A 23,274-nucleotide genomic window follows, 5' to 3' on the forward strand; every position below is an offset into this window, starting at 1 on the left:
CGCACCGCACGCACGCGACCGTGACGAGACGGGCTCGGTGAAACGACAGAGGACAGGGGATAAAGGGGCGTGGAGCCTTTTGACTGGTACTGTCCAGAGAAACTTGCAGACATCAACGACGCCTATCGACATTTCCTGACGGATGCCCACTGTCAAGCGACAGTAAATCATGGTTCGATGTTCTCTGGTCGCTAAGGGTGGCACAAAGAAGAGCCATTAAGTGTCATCTTTGCCCAGGAATATCAAACCAGTGATCCAGTTGAGGATAACTCAAGAATGGAACAACACAAGGGGCGTGGAGCCTTTTGACACGTACTGTCCAGAGAAACTGGCAGACTTCAACGACGCCTATCAACAATTCCTGGCGGATGCCCACTGTCAAGAGACAATAAATCATGGTTCGATGTTCTCTGGTAGCTAAGGGTGTCACAAAGAAGAGCCATTAAGTGTCATCCTTGCCCAGGAATATCAACCTGGCGTGTCAAACGAGGATACCGCACGAATTTGACAACACAAACATGGAACCAAATCGAGATGTACGTGAAACGGTCCACCAAGAGAAACTTCATGAGAGGGCGGAGATGGCTGCGATTGCACGCAACAGATGGACAAAAATCCCTACTTACAGCTGCAGCGACGAACCCCACCCCTTATATTGTGCCTCGGAACAGTGGAACTACTGAGTGTGCCAGTGAACAGTGATTATACGGTTCTTAGTCCAATGCATATACGTGTGTTCTTTCAGAGAAACTTTGACTCGTGTGTTTTGCAGAGGTTGGATTTATTGGTGTTTATGAGACTGACTCTTGTATTTTGCAGTTGCTCTATTTATTGTTTTTTTAGTCTTTGACTCTTGTACTTTGCAGGTGTTTTATTTGTTGGTGTTTTTTTTTTTGGGACGTTGACTACTGTACTTTCAGAGCTGTTTTATTGATCAATGTTTGTTCTTGTGTGATGTATTAGATTTGTGATATTTTGTTTCGTAAATTCATTCCTGTGGCATTGCTTCGTTTATCTGTCAGATAGCTGTTCATGCCCACTGGACAGTGATCGATTAGCCTTTGCATGGGGCATAGTTATGGTGAGGAACCCCATAACGGTAACAATCACATAATTAATTGTAGTTTCAGTATAATGACACAGTGATCATTGTTTGCTAACTAACTTAAATATAGTAGAGTGATTAAATTAGTGCCACAAAATTATTTTAAGTCTACAAATAATTAGTTTTATAAGATATAGAATTTTTGCGATAGCCACTTCGTAAAACATGTTTTTTTTCTTATCTTTTTTTTGCTTTTGCGGATTGTTCTTTGTAATGTTCTGCTTTATAATACTGATATTATTTTCATATTTTTTTATTGCTGTGGCACCTTTGCTATTTTCATAAATTTTACTTGTTAATAAACAGTCATACATTTTTCTGTGATCAGTTGCCTCTTGCAATGAACAAATACTGGTGAACTCCATAAGGGTAACAACCACAAATTGTTTTCATATTAATGACACAGGAACCATTGTTTTTACTTACTGACCGAATTAGGTCTACACTATCTTTTAAATAGGTGTCATAGATTGTTTTTTTCTTTTTGAAATTGGTAGATTCTAAAGATGTATTGAAATTATTGTGTTTTAGCAAGTAGCTGGTGACCTTTTGCCTTTTCTTTACATTTTTGGTTTAAGTTGGGTGTGAGAAGCCTGCTTGGGAATGTCCTAACATGGCCAGAAAATTCCCTGCACAGTCTTTTCCCAGAGCTTTGCGGTTATGAAAGGTCTCTGTTGGATTCCTTTCACGTTAATTTCTTAAATATGTTGCCATTTACGGCATAAATTTCTCTTCTACATTTACTGTGGTTTTTCTGACTATCTGGGAGGAGACTGAGCAGTGGAACGTGTTACTGTTACTTATAAACAAGAACGATCTGTCACACTAATACACTTTAAAACACAGTTTATAAGTAATTTATGTCACACAGTCTCATACTGAACCTACATCCGCTTTCTTTTATATACTGTATATGAAAAGATAGTGTCATCGCCATTCCCTTCTGTGTGAAAGAATGAATGAGCTAATGTATTTCTACTTGCATGCTTGATGGTAGCAGACAAGCCTGTCTGCTAGAGAACAGTAGGACCAACGTCGGAACAGGTAGCTACGCTTTCTAGAAGCAAAGAGTTTCTATTCTTAGTATGGTCCTGTCTGTCCCTTGTCATGTTGATATAGGGAGATGCCTCTCTGGTCACTTCCGTTTGTATTTGTGAAGCACACTCGGTAGCGGGCCAGGGCAGTCTGTCCGCGGCGAGCGTATAAGTGGTAAGATCTACGGCTAAGCGCGTGTCTGCTACGTCCGTAGGACAATGGATTTCTTAAGTTCAGCCCAACTGAAAATTTAATCACCTTTATTTCAGGTTTGGATCTAAAATATCTAATGTTCTCTTAAATTGCAACGCAGTGTAATTCGAGTGTGAAATTCAGAATACCTTCCGGTAGTTGCTTTGTCACTACTTTGGGAGTAAAGTGGAACCACGTGTTGATCAGTAACTCTAACTAAGATCACCAATCTTAAATGCGAATGTGCGTGAGATTATAACGTCTCGTCTTGACAATATTTTTCAATATAGTAACTTTTCTTTATGTTCAACCCACGTGGGGTGTACTTTGTGAGACCAGTACCACTTGCTTATACTATTGTTTGACCCATCAGGTTAATAGTAAGACGATAGTAACCAGTTCGAGGTTTTTCTTTTGTAATTGCTTTTCGATCTAATTTATTTTAATTATCAAAATTATTATGGAGTTACACTCTCTTTGTAAACCAAGTTGACCACGTGAAGCATGTGGTGTAATCATCAAAGTAGCCCTCAGCAATTCTTTTCGGAAAGATTTCACAGAGAGTTAGTATGAATTTAGTATACCAATGTGTGGTAAATACATGACGGACAGGATTGCGCTACGAACATGACTTCTTTGGGTGAAAATTTGAATCGGTTGGTTGTGGTTTATTTCCTCTTGCATATGTTTCAACCTTCTTCGTGTGTTATTTTATGAATGCAGTGTTGTATGCAGTCTCCCAATCTTGGCTCCATATTTGATGTGTTCCGTAAGATTACAAACTCACATTTCCACAATCCTAAATAAAGCACCAGTTTAGTTATGAATCAAGTTCAATATGCTGAAATTTCAATGATCAATGTTAAAATAAATTTCCTAATATAAACTGATTCATTTCTTTTTATTTAATTTCTCTTTTATATATATCACCGGTTGTCGTATGACTATTAAAAGATTATAATTAATGTTAGTCTGGTTGGGAATTTGGTAAGTTAGACTGGATACCTGGTGAACACTTGCGCAGTAATGCAAGGTTAACTTCCTCAGATAGCTCACAGGTTTTAACCAACTTTTATGGTCTTGAATATCAGCACCGCTTACACCTCCCCCAAATTAAAGCAACAACATTACAGCGACTGGAGTGAAATCTGAATATACATCATCCTTCAGATGTAGAAACATGCCTGCCAACTTTCGTGTATGTCACACAACTGCTTCTTCGTGATGGGATTTTGTTTCCGCCAGAATATTTTTCTTAAAAATACATCTATCTGAGAGCGAGGGAAAGGACACTGCCGGGTTAGTTTTCAGCATACGTTTAAAAAAAGGTATAAAATATTTTGAGAGGTAATGGCGTGATGGCGTGGACCAAAACAAGCTAAAAATATCCAATAAACATGGACTGTAAAATGCATACCTTAAGAGCTATGAGTACTTCTCTTCTTCGATACTGTGAAACACGTATCGGCTACTGCAACTTCTTTGCTATTACAAATGGCCTACAGAATGGAGTACACAAAGGACGACACATTCCTCTGTTACTACCCATGGATAAACCATGCACTAAACATCTGTCGATGTCGTGGAACAACTGTGGAGCAGCAACACAACTCAAACTTCCAAGTAAGTGCAGTGTCTGCGTTAGTCCTAGTGGAAACAGTTTGTGTTTCGGTAAGTTACTGACATACTTTTAGATTTTAGTTTTGTGTCTGCGCTTACGCACATGATGGAAGCGTCTTATTCCATACGGCAAATGGCAGATAAGATCTTGTGCTATAGTCTGGCAAATATAAGCAAACGTCGAGCCCTCATCATGTACGCTGAAACATACCTAGAACGCATGAACAGTTGTTGTACCCACATCATGTATAGCATGTCCACGGCCCTCAGCCACAAGACCAGCCAGCCACACTGCAGTTCTGCCAATATCTGTTGCAAAGATGTGGTGGTGATTTACTTTCTACAACATATCTACTGGTCACAGAAGAGGTTGCTTTTGCGTGAGATGAGACTGTTAACTTTCATAATGGGCATATGTTGGCTGATGGAAATCCACACACAGTTGTAAAATCAAATTCTAGTCGCCGATTTTCAGTTAGTGTATGCGCATACTAACAACTGGTTAGCTGGTGCAAGGTATCGTCAGTTCCTATCAAACGACTGGAGGTACTGCTAGAGACGTGGTTCATGTACGATGGAGCACTTGCCCATTTTATTTGAAATGTCCGAAAACACACGTTTATTGAGCGATGGATTGGTCAAGGAGGTCAAATATGTTAATCAGCTCGGTGCCCCAATTTCTGGTTGTGGGAACACTGGAAATGTTTGGAGTATGCAAGCCCCATTAATGATGTACAAACACTACCATAACGCGACAACAGCGCCTGTCAGTGCATCCGCTAGTAATCTATAGTTTTCCAGAAAGAGTGTGATTCCATAAGACATGGGGCAGAAGCATGCCTTATTGTGAATGAACACCACACTGAATACCTCCTTTAGCAATGGCTCACAAGAGTAGGTCGTATGTAGTAGCCAGCAGACCACTTTAGAAACACAAAATAATGTGTTCTCATGTGTTTAGGCATTTGGTTGCTGCATTCTGTAGGTCTTCGTAATAACAAATAAACTGCAGATGTGTGTTTTACAGTAACCAAGAATAACAAGTCCTCATAGCTCTTAAGGTATGCGCTTTAGATCCCATATTTACGAGACATTTATGTCTTGTTTTTGTCCATACTACTACCTCTCAAAATATGGAATTCTTTTTAGCACACTCTATATACTGCACATTCGTTTTTTACAGTGGATGAAGGAAGAAGAAGAAAGATTAGTGTTTGACTTCCGTCGACGACTACGTTATTGGAGCATGAGCTCAGACTGGGAAAAGGAGGTGGAAGGAATGATCCAGTCACATGCCTTAAGCGATTTATGGAAACCTTGAAAAACCTAAAGTTGGGCGGCCAGATTCGAAACTCTGATCTCACGAAAACGAGTCCAGTAAGCTAAAACTGCGCGACCTTACCCTTAATAGACACGGGAACTCGAAAAGTAGCTCTCAGATTGAAGTACGTAAGAGAGAAGAGGAAATACAGGAACTGTGGAACAGAATCTTATGGTCTAAAACGTAATTCTGAGCCTGTGAAAACAAGTGAGCGAAAGTAAGTTACGTGGTCTTCATCGAACAAGTTTTTCCAAAACTCTTACTGGATGTACCACTTAACATGGGTTGTCAAAAGTGGATGAACTAGACGGAGCTATTGCACACTTTTCGAGCAAACGCGTGATGTACTCAGTGCTAAGCATGCCATGTGCTGGGTCTGAAAGGGAGTTACAGATGATTACATAACCTCATGACCTTTTTTGTGTGGTCTTGGTAGGGAGGGGTTGACGGTATATCAGAAACCTCGTGTACGCTGCACCAGTTCCAAAGAAGAAAAAAGATAGTTTCAGAGGTTTTCCGATGTAGACAGAACCTATTTCTAAGAAAATGTTACGATAGTACTGAATGTGGTGGTCGCCTTATTAAAAAAGCTTCATGATGTACCGTATTGTTGAATAAATACTATATTATCTTTGCTGAATATAAGGCACATGTGCATTGGTTGTCTTCGCTCCTAACATTAAACCTTTCACTTGCTCGGGATCACTTCCGAGACTACAAGTTCCTACTTCACAGTTGTTATATTTCTGCTCACCTGTCAGCTCCATCAATTTTTGAGCAACCTTTTGAATAAACCAGTTAAAGAGTGTTCCAGGATTACACTGACAAACTTCGAGGTGATGTACAAAATGTCTTGAGAAACAAAACGAGGACAGGAACCCCTGTCGGGAAACATCACCCAGCGACGCTGCAAAGAGTTGAAGTTATAGGCACCTCCGAGTGGAAAGTTACGCCTATAAGCAAAAATCGATCTGATATCTCCTGCCATTGGAAAACGTACAGAAGTATGGCAACGGTCCTAACTTTCGATCAGTTCGTTTCAGGATCAGGGTCCCTTACCTCAGACTAATACATTTATCCTTCTCCATAACTGCTGAAAGTTTGTAAAATTGACACAGAATCGCCCAGTATGTACATACAAGGAGGTGCTGGCGCCTTTAACTTCGACATTATGTTGCGTGTCGTTGGATGACGGCTTCCGTCCTTCATTTTCTTCCTCGAAACCCCTTCTACAACCCCTCGAAGTTCGTCGCGTAATTTTGAAACATCCTGTGTATACACAGTACAGTGAAGACTGGAGAGCGCCTGCAAAGAAAGAAACCCACATCTAAACGATAAAATAGAATAAAAATGTTTCAAAATAAGGAGACGCTGACATCCGCTATCGGGTGCAGAATTTTAGGGCTCCCCTTAATAGTTCAGGCGTGCACTACATACAGGAAGCGCTGCTAGGGTAGCGGAGTAGGTGTGGCGTTCACATGGGGCTTTTTTAGGTTAAAGGACCCCTCCCTCGGGGGAAAACACGATTTGCCTGTTAAATCAGCCACAGCGACCTCAGAGAATCTTGGTCCTCGAAGTTCAGAGATAGAAAAGGTTAATATGATTTTAGTAAACAGTAGGAGCATCCTAGGAAAGGTCCCAGAATTAGTATCGCTTACTGAAAGTTATAATGCGCAGATAGTATTGGGAACAGAAAGCTGGTTGAAGCCAGACGTCAATGACAAAGAAGTCCTAAGTTCAGACTGGAATGTTTCTCGTAAGGATAGGCTAGTCGCCAATGGTGGTGGAGTGTTTATTGCAGTAAAAAATTCGATAAAATCGAGCGAGGTTTCCACGGATTCCGAATGTGAATTAATATGGGTGAAATTGAGTATTAAAGAGCGGTAAAAAATGATGATGGGATGCTTTTATAGACCACCTGGGTCAGGACCTGCAGTTTTGGAGTGCTTCAGACAGAAGTCGCAGAATATCATTAGTAATTTTCCTGGTCATAACGTTGTAATAGGAGGTGACTTCAACTTGCCAGATATAAACTGGGAGTGTTATGCCATCAAAACTGGTGCCAGAGACAGGGAATCGTGTGGCGTTGTTCTGGATGTCTTATCTGAAAATAACCTTGAGCTGATAGAGAACCAACTCGTGCGGGTAACGTCTTAGACCTCCTGGCAACAAACAGCCCTGAACTTATCGAATCAGTTAAGGTAGAGGAAAGTATCAGTGATCATAAGGCTGTTACAGTATCTATAACGATGGGTCCTACAATGTATGTTAAGAAAGGTAGGAAGATATATTTGCTCAGCAAGGGTGACAGGATACAAATTTCAGAATATCTCAGCGGTCAGCATCAAGTATTCGGTGATGAGGACGAAGATGTGGATAACAAATGGAAAAAATTCAAAGGCATCGTTCAATATTCGCTAGAAAAGTATGTTCCGAGTAAAGTTTTAAAGGATGGGAAAGATCCAGCATGGTTTAGTAGCCGTGTTAGAAAAGCGCTAGGTTAAAAAAAAAAAGGGGTTCAAATGGCTCTGAGCACTATGGGACTCAACATCTGAGGTCATCAGTCACGTAGAACTTAGAACTACTTAAACCTAACTAACCTAAGGACATCACGCACATCCATGCCCGAGGCAGGATTCGAAACTGCGACCGTAGCAGTCGCGCGGTTCCGGACTGAAGCGCCTAGAACCGCTCGGCCAGCGCGGCCGCAGCGCTACGTAAACAAAGAGCATTTCATCACAGATGCAAAAGAAGTAAATAACCTAGCTGACAAACAAAAGTTGAACGAAACGAGAATAAGCGTAAAGCGAGCAATGAGAGAAGCGTTCAGTGATTTTTGAAGGTAGACGTTGTCAACTGACCTGAGAAAAAAACTCTAAAATCAGTAAGTGGGTCAAAAACATGTATTCGTTCTCTCAGCGACCACACCGGCACCGAAACGGAAGATGACAGAGAGAAGGCCGAAATACTAAATTCGGTGTTCCGATGTTCTTTCACCGCGGAAGATCGTAACACTGTCCCTCCTTTCAATCGTCGTGTGAACGTCGAAATGGCAGATACTGAGATAAACGATCGCGGAACTGGAAAACACCTACAATCGCTTATTAGTGGACAGGCTTCAGAACCAGATAAGATACCTGTAAGATCCTATAAAGATTAGGCGAAAGAACTTATTCGCCTTCTAGCAGTAATTTATCGTAGGTTGCTTCAGAAACGAAAGGTACATAACAACCGGAAAAATGTGCAGGTCACTCTCGTTTTTAAGAAGGGCCGAAAGACAGGTCGACAAAATTATAGACCTATATCGTTGACGCCAACCTGTTGTAGAATTATGGAACTTGTTTGATGCTCAAGAATTATGACGTTCTTGGATAATGAACTTCTCCTCTATAAGAATCAAAATGGATTCCGCAAACAGAGATCGTGCGAAAGTCAGCTGGCTCTGTTCCTCCACGAGATCCACAGCGCAGTGGACAACGGCGCTCAGATTGATGCCGTGTTCCTTGAATTGAGTAAGACATTTGACACCGTCCCGCATTGCCGTTTAATAAAAAAATACGAGCTTACGGAGTATCGGAACAGATTTGCGACTGGATTCAAAACTTTCTTGCAGATAGAACTCAACACGTCGCTCTTCACGGAACTAAATCGACAGATGTAAAGGTAAAACCCGGAGTACCACAGGGAATGTGATAGGACCGATGCTGTTTACAATATATATAAATGATCTAGTAGAAAGCGTCGAATGCTCTTTAAGCCTATTCGCAGATGATACAGTCGTCTATGCCAAAGTAGCAACACCAGAAGAGAGTAAGAATTTGCAGAACGACCTGCAGAGAATTGATGAATTGTGCAGGCTCTGGCAGTTGACCCTGAACGTAAATAAATGTAACATATTGCGCATACATAGGAAAAGAAATCCACTACTGTACAGCTGCACTATTGATAACAAACAGCTGGAGACAGCGTCTGCCGGAAAACATCTAGGCATAACTATCCAGAGTGACCTTAAGTGGAATGGCCGTATAAAACAGATGGCGGAAAAACAGGCATCGGATTCAAATGGTTCAAATGGCTCTAAGCACTATAGGACTTAACATCTGAGGTCGTCAGTCCCCTAGACTTACAACTACTTAAACCTAACTAACATATGGACATCACACACATCCATGTCCGAGGCAGGATTTGAACCTGCGACCGAAGCAGTCGCGCGGTTCCGGACAGAAGCGCCTAGAACCGCTTGGCCACCGCGGCCGACAACGCAATAGTACCAAGCGATAGAGTATGCTCTTTAGAGATGGCAGAGCCCGTCCATCTGCAGCTAATCGGGTTAATCTGGTGTAATCCAGAAAAATTCGGATTAGAATACTGCTTAAAAATCATATATAATGGATATTGATCATGTATTAAGCCGGACTTTGTCGACTTGACTACTGGAGTACAAATTTGCTTGCCAATTGTGACCTATACTGACTGAAGATCCTATCAAGCTATCAGCTGGTGTGGTGAAGCAAATGAGGTCCCAATAGCAACACCGCTGCGCAATGATATGTTGTTGCCGCTGATTATAATACCGTGTAACCAAATGGAGCAAGATTTCATACAGCATTTTAATTAAGCACACATGTAGGTGAGGAACACGTGGACAGAACCATAGTAACAGGTCCACGAATTCCAGAAATACTGTAAAGGTAATACAACAGTCAATAGAGTCCATCACGAGTCCACTTCATGGGTAGTTATAATGTAACTTTTTTTTAACATGCCAAAGCTACATCAACACACAATGAAAAAATACAGGTAGTACTACGAAGCTGCAGATTTACTAGTAACAAAGAATGACTGTAAGTCACTTAAATCCACAGACGCAAAAATGTTCAAATGTGTGTGTAAGCTTATGAGACATAACTGCTAAGGTCATCAGTCCCTAAGCTTACAGTAAGGACAAACACACACACCCATGCCCGATGGAGGACTCGAACCTCCGCCGGGACCAGCCGCACAGTCTCCACAGACGCCTGAACTAGAATGGAAATAAACGACTAACAGGAATGGCAGGTAAGAAAGATTACATATTATCTCCTCTGTGTATCCTAGAAAATGAAATATTGACAGAAAATTTTTGCTGATCGCTACACTACTATGGATCAACTGTAGAGTCTCCGGTTAGCAGCCGGAATAGTGCGAAAAACGCTTTGTACGAACACGTAATAACGCCTAAGTGGAAAATAAACGTGGGATAACCAGTCTGGTGATTCTGGCATGGTTAGTGAAGCTAACCGAAGAATAAGTTTTGACAATGGCAGGAACTGTCACAGAATTGGAGGTGACGAGATTGTTTGTTAGATTGGGGAAGGAGAAGAAAAGAAATTACAAATTACAAATTACAAATTACAAATTATATGGAAGAATACGACGACTCCAAATTTATATAAAAACTTCGTACTGCTACTACTTTTCGATTTCCTGCTTGAAAAACTGGAACATATGAATGAAATGTGAAACTAGCCCCTCGGACTTCTACTTGTTTGGGCTATTAAAGGATGTCATTCGTGGAAGATATTTTGAGGACGATGAGGATTTGATTCACACGGTGAAGCACTGGCTCCGCCACCAGGCCAAGAATCGGTACCTTGTTTTGCGCTGGTTGCTGGCTATAGAATGGTTTGGAAATTACGTGGAAAAATAGGATGTGTAGATAAAGCACCACTCTTTCGTGTGTGTAATTCTCATTATGTTCAATAAAGAAGAAAAGCGGTGCATTACTTTCTTAGCAACTCTCGTAATTGAAAGTATTTTTTAAGCCGGGCAGGATATCAAACTGACCGACTTAGAGTAGAGAGGCACCACGGGACATTTTAATTTACACTGTCCTGAATATAGTTTTGATGGCTTCCATTGCAAATTCCACAGAGTGAAATACAGTAATGTGCGATATAAGAATGCTGTGTGAAGAGAAGCGGCATTGCACTTTGACACACTTACGATCAAATAACATGTCTTACATTTCCTCGAACATATATGTTTTTTACATCAAACTCTTCAGAAAGATGAAAATATTTTTGAAAAATCGATTTTTTTTTTTCATTTTTACGTACTATCTCAGACTGTTGAGTGGGTGGGGAAGGATGGCGGGTGCCCGTATCAAGTTTTTGCCTCGGTTTGGAAATATTGTAGATCCGTGGCTGGGTTTTCCCCAACACATATCTCGCTTGTTTCGTTGTTTGGCGACTTTTAGTTGCTAATTGACACCTTTGCTCTCTTCGTGATGCTCAAACGTTTCTGATTTAAATAATGAAACAGTGCACTCGGTGCGTCTTTTTTTCGTGTGTAGTACTATGTATTTCGCTAATTTGTTCTCTTTTTCAAGTGCAAATGTTTACATAAATATTTTGCATGCCGTTTGTATGTGTGTCGTGCCTCTCTTGCACGGTATTGTGTCGTCCTTTTGAGGTTGTAAGAAACGGTACTGTGCCTCCTACATTATGCAGAAAAATAGAGACACACGCAGCGTAAAATTTCACGAACAGTATGTGTGGTAATTTGTGCATGTGTACTTTTGTACATAATGGAGGATGCACAGTAACTTATAACCTCAAAAAGATGACTCCAGTGCAAGACAGGCAGGACAACACACAAAGTACAAAGTGAATATTTGATTGTTCCGGTGAGAAATACTTGGAATGCGCCGTGTTAGCATGAAAAAAATACCTCAATGGTGTAGTGTTTCATTATTTAAAGAAGGAATATCAGTTGCAGACTTTCCAAGAACATCTATTATGATGAATGAAACTGAGTCAAACCTTTCTGCTTCCTACTTGTGATCGGCAGTTCTTGGAGAAGCAGTGATAGAAAATGTTAACTGAAGAAGTTCTTAGTTATTCCTGGACCGATGACCTTTGTAGTCTGGAGTCCTTCAACCCCCACAAACCAACCAGTTATTCCTGATACCACTTTCCTCATCAGCAACCTGTTTTCTTTTACATACTTTGATTACATGCACATGATCACAAATTTTAAAAGCTTGTCTTGTCTCACTTATTTTTGTAACACAAATTTTGTTGGTTGGCAATACAATGCAGATAATTAGTACCAGAGTTAATAAACTACAATGTAGTAAATGTCCAAACATGAAAAATGTTGGAAATCGTCCCATTTGAAGAAAAATTGTCGTGGGTTACTCGGTAGTGAGTGGCTGCAATGTGCTCACTGTTATAAATCTGGTATCCAGCTTAATTTCTCTTATATAAGTGTAACAGCATAGCATGCTGATTTTTACCTTTGCCACCTCGTCTCTGAAGTGAGCCAAGTTAAAGTGTATAGTCATTTATAGTAATGAGTATATTGTGTGACCCTCAATTATTGGCTCTTGTGATCGAATGCCTGTGGGAAGAGAGAAAATTTATCCATTTTGAAAGTGAAGTTAACGGAGGATCCTTTGCTTTAATAATACGGACTTTACTCATGCAAAATAAACCTACACAAAAATCCCTCAAGGGAAATAAATTACACTAGGATGTATTAAATTTTTACGAGGTTCAGACGTTTCGTTTCTTTTCTTTGACGCGAATGGTGCGTGATTGAACACAAAAAGCTATGCGCTCTCTTTGGAACAGGCTTATTAAACGCTTTGGAGCCAGTCAGAAAAGCTTTCTCTGACCAGTCTAAACTAGTTGCTACCGTCCGTTGGCAGCTAGTCTAACAGCTTTCACCAAGGCACAAACCACGGGAACTCTGAGAATCCCTGAGTCAAACGCATTCGTATGGCTCCAACTGTATCTCGAAACGAACCTACAGAAATGTTGTGGCACGTAATTCAGTGCTTCCGGCGTTGCCACGTCATACCATTGGCAGCCCTGTTTTGTGTATGCATTCTGCAGTGGCTCTGGTAGCTGTTTCATTGCTGAATTTCTTTCCGGGATCGTGCCTGTCGGGTTACCTGCCTTTAAGTGCCTGCACGTACTTCGAAAAAAGATTGGAGACTGGTTTACATATTTTTACGTATGTTCTGTAACTGTGTTGTGTTTTGTGAACGTTGGTATAATCGTTTACTTGTGTAATAAAGCTTCTTTCAATTAAGATCGCCAATGGCATTGCCGCAGTGATAACACCGGTTCCTCTCAGATCACCGAAGTTAAGCGCTGTCGGGCTGGGCTAGCACTTGGATGGGTGACCATCCGGTCTGCCGAGCGCTGCTGGCAAGCGGGGTGCACTCAGCCCTTGTGAGGCAAATTGAGGAGCTACTTGATTGAGAAGTAGCGGCTCCAGTCTCGGAAACTGACATACGGTCGGGAGAGTGGTGTGCGACCACATGCCCTCTATATCCGCATCCAGTGACGCCTATGGGCTGAGGATGAGACAGCGGCCGGTCAGTACCGTTGGGCCTTCATGGCCTGTTCGGGAGGTGTTTAGTTTAGTTCATTTAAGTTCTCCTTGCTATATGTCGTACGCCATATGATATTCTAGGAATTTCGTCATAATGAAGTTTCATGACAAAGGCTTCATACTCTGTAAGATTTCCTAAACATTATAAGATCGTAAGTTTTTTATTATGAGTGAAATATTAGTTGGAAACTATGGTGAACTACATCTTATTTACATGAGCGTTAGAAAATAAGTGTTTCAGTTTTAGACAACATGAAACACTGCGGGGAGACTGAGGTAGCTCACTGCTCTCGAAAGGCAACAAGTGTCCACTCCTGTTAATAGTATCAAGGAGCAGCCGAGCTTAGCGTATCCACCCAACAGCATGCACCTGCAATAGGTATTACTCCAATAATTGTTTTGTTGCTTTCTAGAAATTTTAAATTTAGTATGGTTTCACATCAGAAAATGTGGATTACACACATAAATATTTGTCATTTGCTCTGAGCAGATACTTACTTGTTTCAAATTATAACGCCAAATTATAATAGGAGCCCTCTGTACGTTAAGTAAGAAGTACAAACTACTCTATGAAACAATGTTGGTATCCTTTTATACGTGGATAATCACTAGGAAAAGTTTGAATCTACACGGGGTGTTTCAAACATACTTATACAGAATTTGGTGACACCAAAGCAAGAAAATAATTCGTATAAACATCTGTCCGAAAATCCTTCGTTTTAGAATATTAATGAAAGTTTTCAGTTTAGGTGATTGGAGCTCATAAACACACAAATTCCTAATAAAAGCTCGAAATGTCCTCTTCTGGCTTATAAACTCGTTTGCACACGTTGAATCATGGACTGCTGTACCCTTTCAGATACTCCCTGACTGTTTCGAAAGGTTTTTTAGGCACCCATTACATGCCGATGAAGATTTTTTGCATCCAGGTGGTCTTGTTTAAGGTGACCCAAAGGACTGAGGTCGAAGAACGTGCAGACCGGGGTACTGGACCCTCCCTACCAACCTATCTGGCATGGTAGATACCAGCTAGTGCATCTCGAACAATGACTCTGTAGTGTTCTGGAGCTCCGTCATTCATGAACACATGTTTCTTTTTATTTGCAGAGACACATCTTCTAATCTTGGTTTTCCGAATGAAGTACCTGTAGACAGCACTTGCAATACGAGTTGGGAGAACATATGGCCCTAGTAGACAGTCACCTATAATTCCAACCAACTCAGTGATTTTAAACTGATGCTGATGCCTAGCCTGTACCGTAGCATGAAGATTGTGATCGGGCCATATGTGTTGGTTGTGGAAACGTAACGTTTCCTCGTCTGTAAACAAAACTGAAGAGACAAACAACGGATCGGTAGTTTGTGCAACAAACCATGGATAGAGTTCTTCCGTACGGAAGATCGGCAGGCGTAAAGACCTGCACACATTGAAGACGTTACGGATACATGAGTTGCTCGGAAGTATTCCCAACCTGGTCTTGGAGGTGCACCACATCTGACGGTCACTTATCTACGTTCACCTCTACATCATACTCCGCAAGCCACCTAATGGTGTGTCGCGGAGGGTACTTTCGGGACCACTATCTGATCCCTCCAACGTTGTTCCACTCGTGAATAGTGGGTGGGAAGAATGATTGTCGGTAAGCCTCTGTATTGGCTCTAATTTCTCGAATTTTCTCCTCGTGGTCAATAAGCGAGATGTATGTGGGGTGAGTATTAAGTTGTATGACTCCTCCTGAAACCCTGAAACGTGCTGTCCCGAAATGTCTGTAGTAAGTATCTCCGTGATTCACAACGTCTCTCTTGTAACGTCTGCCAGTGGAGTTTGTTTAGCATCTCCGTGACGCTCTCTCGCCAGCTAAGCGATGCCGCCACGAAACGCGCCGCTCTTCGTTGGATCTTCTCTATCTCTTCTATCAGCCGTACCTGATAGGGATCCCAGATAGACGAACAATACTCAAGAATCTGGCGAACAAGCACCTTATAAGCTACTTCCTTCGTGGATGAGTTACATTTCCTTAAGAATCTTCCGATGAATCTGAGTCTTGTGTCTGCTTTTCCCACTATCCGCGGTGATATCTGGCTCTCCTTCGACAGCCGTAGGATGTTCTCTTCCTGATACACAGCACCAAAGGTTGGATGAATCGGCTAATTTCGGTCTGGAAACGCCGTGTTATACTGCAGTGAAGTCTCGTATCCATTAGCATTCGCATGCTCACACGTAAAAATCGTATCTGACTGCTCACGAAACATGTATCCTGCAATTGTGAACGGAGAACTTTCAGCCAACTAGCTACTTGTACTACATGTTCACAAGGGACACGTTGAAGATACACGAATGTGAAATACCTCAATGGCAATACAAAGCCGTCTAAGATACAATGAGTCAACCTAATGCGCAGATAAGTGACATTGCTGGGTTGTAACCGGAAAGCCGTCGAACATCAACTTTTTTAAGTCAACAGTCTTCTGACCGGTTTTATACGACTCGCCACGAATTCCTGTCCTGTGCTGACCTTTTCATCTCAGAGTACCACCTGCAACGTATGTCCTCCATTATTTGCTGGGTGTATTGCAATCTCTGTCCTCCTCTACAGTTTTTGCCCTGTATAGCTCTCTATAGTAGCGTGGAAGTCATTCCCTCATGTCTTAACAGACATCCTATCATCCTCTCCCTTCTCCTCGTCAGTGTTTTCCACATATTCCTTTCCTCTCCTATTCTGCGCAGAATCTCCTCATTTCTTATATTATCAGTCCACCTATTTACAACATTCGTCCGTAGCACTGCGTCTCAAATGCTTCTATTCTCTTTTGTTCCGGTTTTCCCACAGTCCATGTTTCACTACCATACAATCCTAGGAGCCAAACGTACATTCTAGGAAATTTCTTCCTCAGATTAAGACCTATGTTAGATACTAGTAGACTTAGGTTGGCCAGGAATGCCCTTTATGCCATTGCTACTCTGCTTTTGATGCCGTCCTTGCTCCTTTCGTAATTGGTCATTTTGCTGCCTAGGTAGCAGAATTCCTTAACTTCATCTACCTCATGACCATCAACACTAGTGTTACGTTCTCGCTGTTCTCATTTGTGCTACTTCTCATTACTTTCGTCTTTCTTCGATTTACTCTCAATCCATATTCTGTACTGATTAGACCGTTCATTCCACTTAGCTCATCACGAAATTCTTCTTCACTTTCACTCAGGATAGCAATATCATCAGCGAATCTTATAATTGATATCCTTTAACCTTGAATTTTAATTCCACAACTGAAGCGTTCTTATAGTTCCATAATTGCTTCCTCGATGTACAGATTGAACAGTAGGAGCGAAAGCTTACATCCCTATTTTACAACCTTTTTAATCCGATCACTTCGTTCTTGGTCGTCCACTCTTATGATTCCCTCTTGATCTTGTACATATTATATTTTACCCGTCTCTCTCTGCAGCTCACCCAGGATTTCGAACATCCTTCGTAACCTTATTACCATCCAAACATTTAGCTGTACATTCAACTGGCAGGTAACGTTCTCCAGCCATTAGACAAACCCACACTCTTCCAAAGGATTGCCACAGGGTGTAGTGTGACTCATCATTTGATGTCATTCACTTCAAGTCATTCACTGTCCGTCTTCGTTGTTCCCTACAGCACTTCAAGCGTCTATTAGCACCGACTAAAGGAATTTGTGGATTCTGAGGAGCCGCTCGAGCATCGTAGACCATTCTTTTGAACTCCGTATGCAGAGTCATTAGGCTAGTTGGACTGATGGTAGCATTCTGGAACTCACGAGTGACTCCTTCGGCTGATTTCATGCACCCCACTCTTCAGAGCCCAACGGTACCTGCCCGTCAGTTCATGAGGCGTGCCTGCTTTAGCTAAGGTTATTCCTCCTCCTTTCCACTTGGCAATCACATCAACAGCAGTCGACTTGGGTGTTTTTAGAAGGGCTGAAATATTTTAGATGGATTTGTTTGCCACCTGAGATCCAGTGACAGACCACGTTAGCAGTCACATTCCTGTACGATATTTTTTGCTGTTACTGATTCTCTACTGACAACACAGTATTCTCCACCTCCTTTTATAGCGTAGGGTCCGCCTCTCATTACATCTAGTGCACAGTGATGCACTGCATAGTAGTGTCTCCATATTTTTTATCAGTATATGTTCTACCTCTGCTCCACAACCGCTGAATAACGCTGAGGGCGACAATCTACTGCTGGTTCAAAGGTTTCTGATCGTAGCCATCCTGTACTATGTGTATGTCTGGCAGTGTGTATCATCACGCAAAAAGACTACTGTGTCGTACTAACACCCAGCTACAGCTATACAAACCTCACTGTCTGTTACCGACTGCCTGCTACCGATACACTTGGTGGTCTCGTCCGGACGTGAAAAGTAGGTTACCTTTCCCACGTGGAGACGTCACAGTTCAAAAAGGACACAAGACCTGGGCTTAACGAGATGTCGACGACGAGGTCATTACAGTCGAGACATAAACTCTGATTGGGGATAGGGAACTCACTGTGCCTTCTCAAGGGAAACATCCCATCTTCTTCCGCTGACTAGGGTTGCCACTGTCTGTCTGCCTCATTTCGCCAACGTACTGGACCAGCTGCTGTCTTTGATTACTGGAGTTAACAGTTTTGCCTTCAGCGATTTAGGAAAGCCACGGAGAACGTAAACCTGCATTTTCGGAAGAGAAGTTGAAGCAAAGTCGTCACGAATACGTGTCCAGAGTGCTACCATTATGCCACACCCCTCGACCCGCCACAGTTAAGCACTCTCAGTGTTGTCACTGTACAATGCAGATCACATAACGTCATAATAAGTACATAATTTATGTCTTCTACTGCTATTACTAGGTTGGCCGCACAAACTGCAGATAGGCTTCGGCTTCTGCCGTCAGTCTCCTCCATCTTCTTTGGTCCATGTATACTTCCCCAGCTAGTCTCAACGTGCTCACAGCCTCTATTTCTTGTTCCTCGCTATATCCCCTGTCTCCATGTTGTCACTGATATAGCTTATTTAGTGGAAATGGGTGGTTCGAAGCCCTTTGTGACGTGACCACTTCCCTCTAGGTCGGACTTTTGTGTATCTCATCAATCTGCACTTATGACATTCTGTCGCATTCCAGCACAGTTTTGTAGTGCAATCGGTATGTTGACGACAATCTGAGGGTTTTTTCTGTGTCCACCTTTACTGTCGGAGATATGAGGGAGAAAGTTCTCCGAGGAAGACCGCGTGGTTACTGGTTACAGTGGTAATCTTTTAGGATTAATGGCAGGCTGAGTATGCTGATGAATTCAGTATCTATTTAAGTAATATCTTTATTCTCTTCGATAACTTATAAAAGAGGTGCAAGTTTCTAACCCCTTTCTGCATTACTTGTCAGATTCAGTTTACTCATATCAGCAGGCCACTCGCCTAAGCTTACAAGAGACAATTACTATTCCGTAAACTGTTCTTGTTAACTACAACGCTACAAATGCTAGCTGTTCCTTTAGACAAAGACAAATCGTCTCTGTTCACAGCTGTTTCCCAGAATAAATAATAATTACTTATCTGGCAGTCGCTGCGAATACTTCTTCATACTCAGGTAGCGTGGTGGACTGGCGTACTACTGCTTTCGGACCCCTCTGTCAGACTATTCCATCAGAATTCTCCATCAGACACTCTTCTCGTTTTACCTCTTGCTTATATTCCGTCTAAGTTGCGGCTGACCCTCGATAATAGCCTTTCGGGATATTTCCATTAGCTCGCTCCCTTGACACGTAAATACTTTAATGTCGGATTTCTCCTAGAGGTTTCCGCTCGACGTATTCTGGAAAGTTTCCGTTGACGTCAGGGCTTGTATCCCTTGGCGCAGTCTCAAATGTTTCAAAATGGTTCAAATGGCTCTGAGCACTATGGGACTCAACATCTGAGGTCATCAGTCCCCTAGAACTTAGAACCTGCAACCAAAGCAGCAGCGAGGTTCTGGACTGAAGCACCTAGAACCACTTGGCCACAGCAGTCGGCTGTGACAACTACAACCTGGTCTTAACGTCAACTGCGTTCAAGTGACTACCAAGGAAGGCCATGACCTGGAGGAATCCAATCCACATGCTGCGTGAATTACAGAGAGACCATGTGGCTATTGACAGGAGATGCCACAACGAAACACAAAAAGTCAAGATATTGAGGGGAACACTCTGACCACTACCTCTCCTTGTTAAGACCACCCCACAACCTTTGAGAATAGCTCTCAATAGCCCAAAGGTTTCCGAGAATACCAAGGTTTAACATTCACCAGCTGAGCGATAAGGATTGCGACTTCCAGACCACCCTTGAGAAGAACACACAGAAACAAGGGTGGTCTACTCTTCAAAAGGCTCTACTGGATGCCGCTGATGAAACTATACCTGCTTCATCGAACAAAAGTAAGCAACCCTGGTGGACCACAGAATTTGATCAAGATTTAGAGGAAAGGAGTAGACCCTGGATCAAGTGGAATCAGGGCAAATATGAGCCCAACCATCAGGCCTTCATGGCGCAAAGAAAAACAACACCAAGCATCATCCCCAAAACCAAACAAGTACAACAGGTCTCAAATACTACAGGCAGAAGAAGACTTCAAGAAAAACAGATCAAGAGATCTCTGCAAGCGAGTCAAGAAACAGACTACTTCGTATACGGACCCAACCCTACATCTCAGAGGGTCCGATTGGAAACTCCAAATGAATAACGTGGACTGCACAAAAACCTTTGCATAACACTTCTAGAAACTCCTCAGTGCAGAACAAGAGAAATAAAGACTTGCTTTCGCCGAGCCTGCTGTCAGGAATCAGAAATAGAGAAGAAATAGAGAAGATCATCAACGACGTGAACAACAGCAAGGCCCCAGATGAAGTTGGTATAGTTTCAGAAACATGAAACCACTTAGTTGACCAGTCCCTGCAGAGTATCACCTAGATCATTCAGGACATTTGGAGAATGGAGGTCTTGCCAGAGCGATGGACTTCAGCTGTGATCCATCCACTACACAAGAAAGGAAGTAAGACCTACCTCAATAACTACAGGGCCATCTCTTTGTTGCTTATAACCTACAAGTTCTTCTCTAAAGCCCTGCAAAATAGAGTCACCAAACAGCTAGATTCCCAACTAGGTGAATACCAGGCTGGTTTCCGTGCAAGTGCCGAGCGGTTCTAGGCGTTACAGTCTGGAACCGCGCGACCGCTATGGTCGCAGGTTCGAATCCTGCCTCGGGCATGGATGTGTGTTATGTCCTTAGGTTAGTTAAGTTTAAGTGACCTCAGAAGTTAAGTCCTATAGTGCTCAGAGCTATTTGAACCATTTTTCCATACAAGTAGGTCCTGCACAGAACAGATTCAAAAGCTCAAGGCCGTCCTCTCCTACAGGAGCCGAGGCGGACACCCCTGGGTAGCCATTATGGTAGACTTGCAAAAGGAATATGACTCAATAGATGGGCAGACACTCTTTTCTACCCTGCAGGAACTAGGGATGGGAAGACTACCAGACTGGTCCAAGCTACATTGAAGAACACCGCCTCCAAAGTCAAGTTCAGGGGTGAACTCTCCAAGAGCTTTCCCATCCAGACAGGAGTCAGGCAGGGGGATGGCCTCCCTTGCATCTTCTTCAACTGTGTTATGGAGAAAATCGTCAGAGAATGGACTTCCACATTGTCTCCAGAAGCAGGACTGAAGCTTGGGTACAAGAAAGACAACCTCAGTGTACCTTGTCTAGCCTTGGTTGATGATCTCACCCTATTGGCCAACAGCATGGAGGAGGCTACTCACCAGCTTCAGAGCCTCTACAGTATTGCGGCAAAAACCGGCTTGAGAGTCAACACACAGAAGACTGAGTTCATCATCAATATTAAGCAGGCTTCTTCTACAATCCCACTAGGAAACAACACTATCTGTAAAGTTCCTGCAGTCAGGTACTTGGGAGAATGAATCTCAGCAAGCGAGAGTGAAACCTTGACCATTGACGCCAGGTGCACCAAGTTAGAGAGGGCGTATCATTCTTGTAAGAACATCTATTCCTTCGAGAACCTATCCAAGAATACAAAGCAGAAGCGCTACAACTTGGTAGTAAAACCCTCTGTACTCTATGCCTCTGAGTGCCTCTTGATGAATTGGAAGGACCCACTCAGGAAAGTAGAACTTAAAGAGAGGAATATGTTGAGTAGAACACTAGGACCCATAAGAGAGAAAGACGGTACCTACAGCATCAGGCACAATAACAAGCTCTACGAACATCACTAAGACATAGTCACATGTATGAGGAAAAGGCGACTGACCTTCTATGACCCTCCTGAATCACTCCAGGCTCACCAACAGGATCCTCGCTGTGATGAGTAGGGGAAAGGCGTCCAAAGCCAAGTGGATCATCTCTGTTAAATCAGACTTAAAGGAACTGCAGGTCCCATTAAGGACAACCGAGAACCGAACTCAGTACCGACAGGCCATCCTGCAGGGAGTCTTCCCACTGTCTCTCACAATCACAAAATGTACAGACACCACCAGACCTAAGTGGACGGATGACAGGATACAGGCTCACAGCCAGAAGACGAAGGCATACTGAGCAAAGAAAAAGCAGAAAACACTAGCTGAGAGTTAAGACGAGCCCCGAATTGAAAAAAAAATATCCCTTTCTCGTTTATATAATATTACCATCATTTATTCGCTTCTTAGTATGTTTAAAATTATTCTCTGGCTATGATTCACTTATTTAACTTATTTTCTAATGCAAATTGCAGGCAATACTTTCGATACAAGCACGGGCAACAATTGACAATAAATGGGCGGGAAGGAAAAGGGAAGCTGAACGTCATGCACCACCTTTTCTGAAAGCTATTTCTCGACTTTCATGAAAAATATCAAACTGAAATTTTCAGTCCGGATAACTCAGAGAGGAATCTTATGAGCACTATGACAGAGAAAAGCCGTAATGACGCTGAAGTTCTTAGTCCGTCAAACGTCTCAGTGCTTTCCAAAAGGGATGATCTGTAGTTTTATATAAATTTATTTATTTGCTGCCATTTACAAATGACCTGTACCCTTGTTACTAAAACGGGGTGTACTTTCATAATACGAAACTGTGCGTGTACAGAATTTGACACTTATTTCTTATTTCTTACTTTTAAAAAGGATTGATAATGTTGCAGCTTTAAGTACTTATAAACTTATATATAATAAGTATTTAAAGGAGGTGGGAGAGGAAAAAGGGCCGGCCAGCGTTGCCGAACGGTTCTAGGCACTTCAGTCTGGAATCGCGCGACCGCTACGGTCTCAGGTTCGAATCTTGACTCGGGCATGGATGTGTGTGATTTCCTTAGGTTAGCTAGGTTTAAGTAGTTCTAAGTTCTAGGGGACTGATGACCTCAGATGTTAAGTCCCATAGTGCTCAGAGCCATTTGAACCATTTTTTAGAGGAGAAAGGATAGGAAAGAAACTAATATCAGCTGCATCGGGACTTTGTGCGGAATCAGCAGCGACAGGTGAAGATGTGTGCCGGACTGATACTCGATCTCGGGATCTCCTGCTGAGCAAGCACTTCCGTTAACCACCGCCCCAACCGGACACAGTGTTTGTTGCAAATGTGCGGAATATCTCT

This window comes from Schistocerca gregaria, chromosome 1, assembly GCF_023897955.1.
Source record: "Schistocerca gregaria isolate iqSchGreg1 chromosome 1, iqSchGreg1.2, whole genome shotgun sequence".
NCBI classification, from domain to species: domain Eukaryota; kingdom Metazoa; phylum Arthropoda; class Insecta; order Orthoptera; family Acrididae; genus Schistocerca; species Schistocerca gregaria.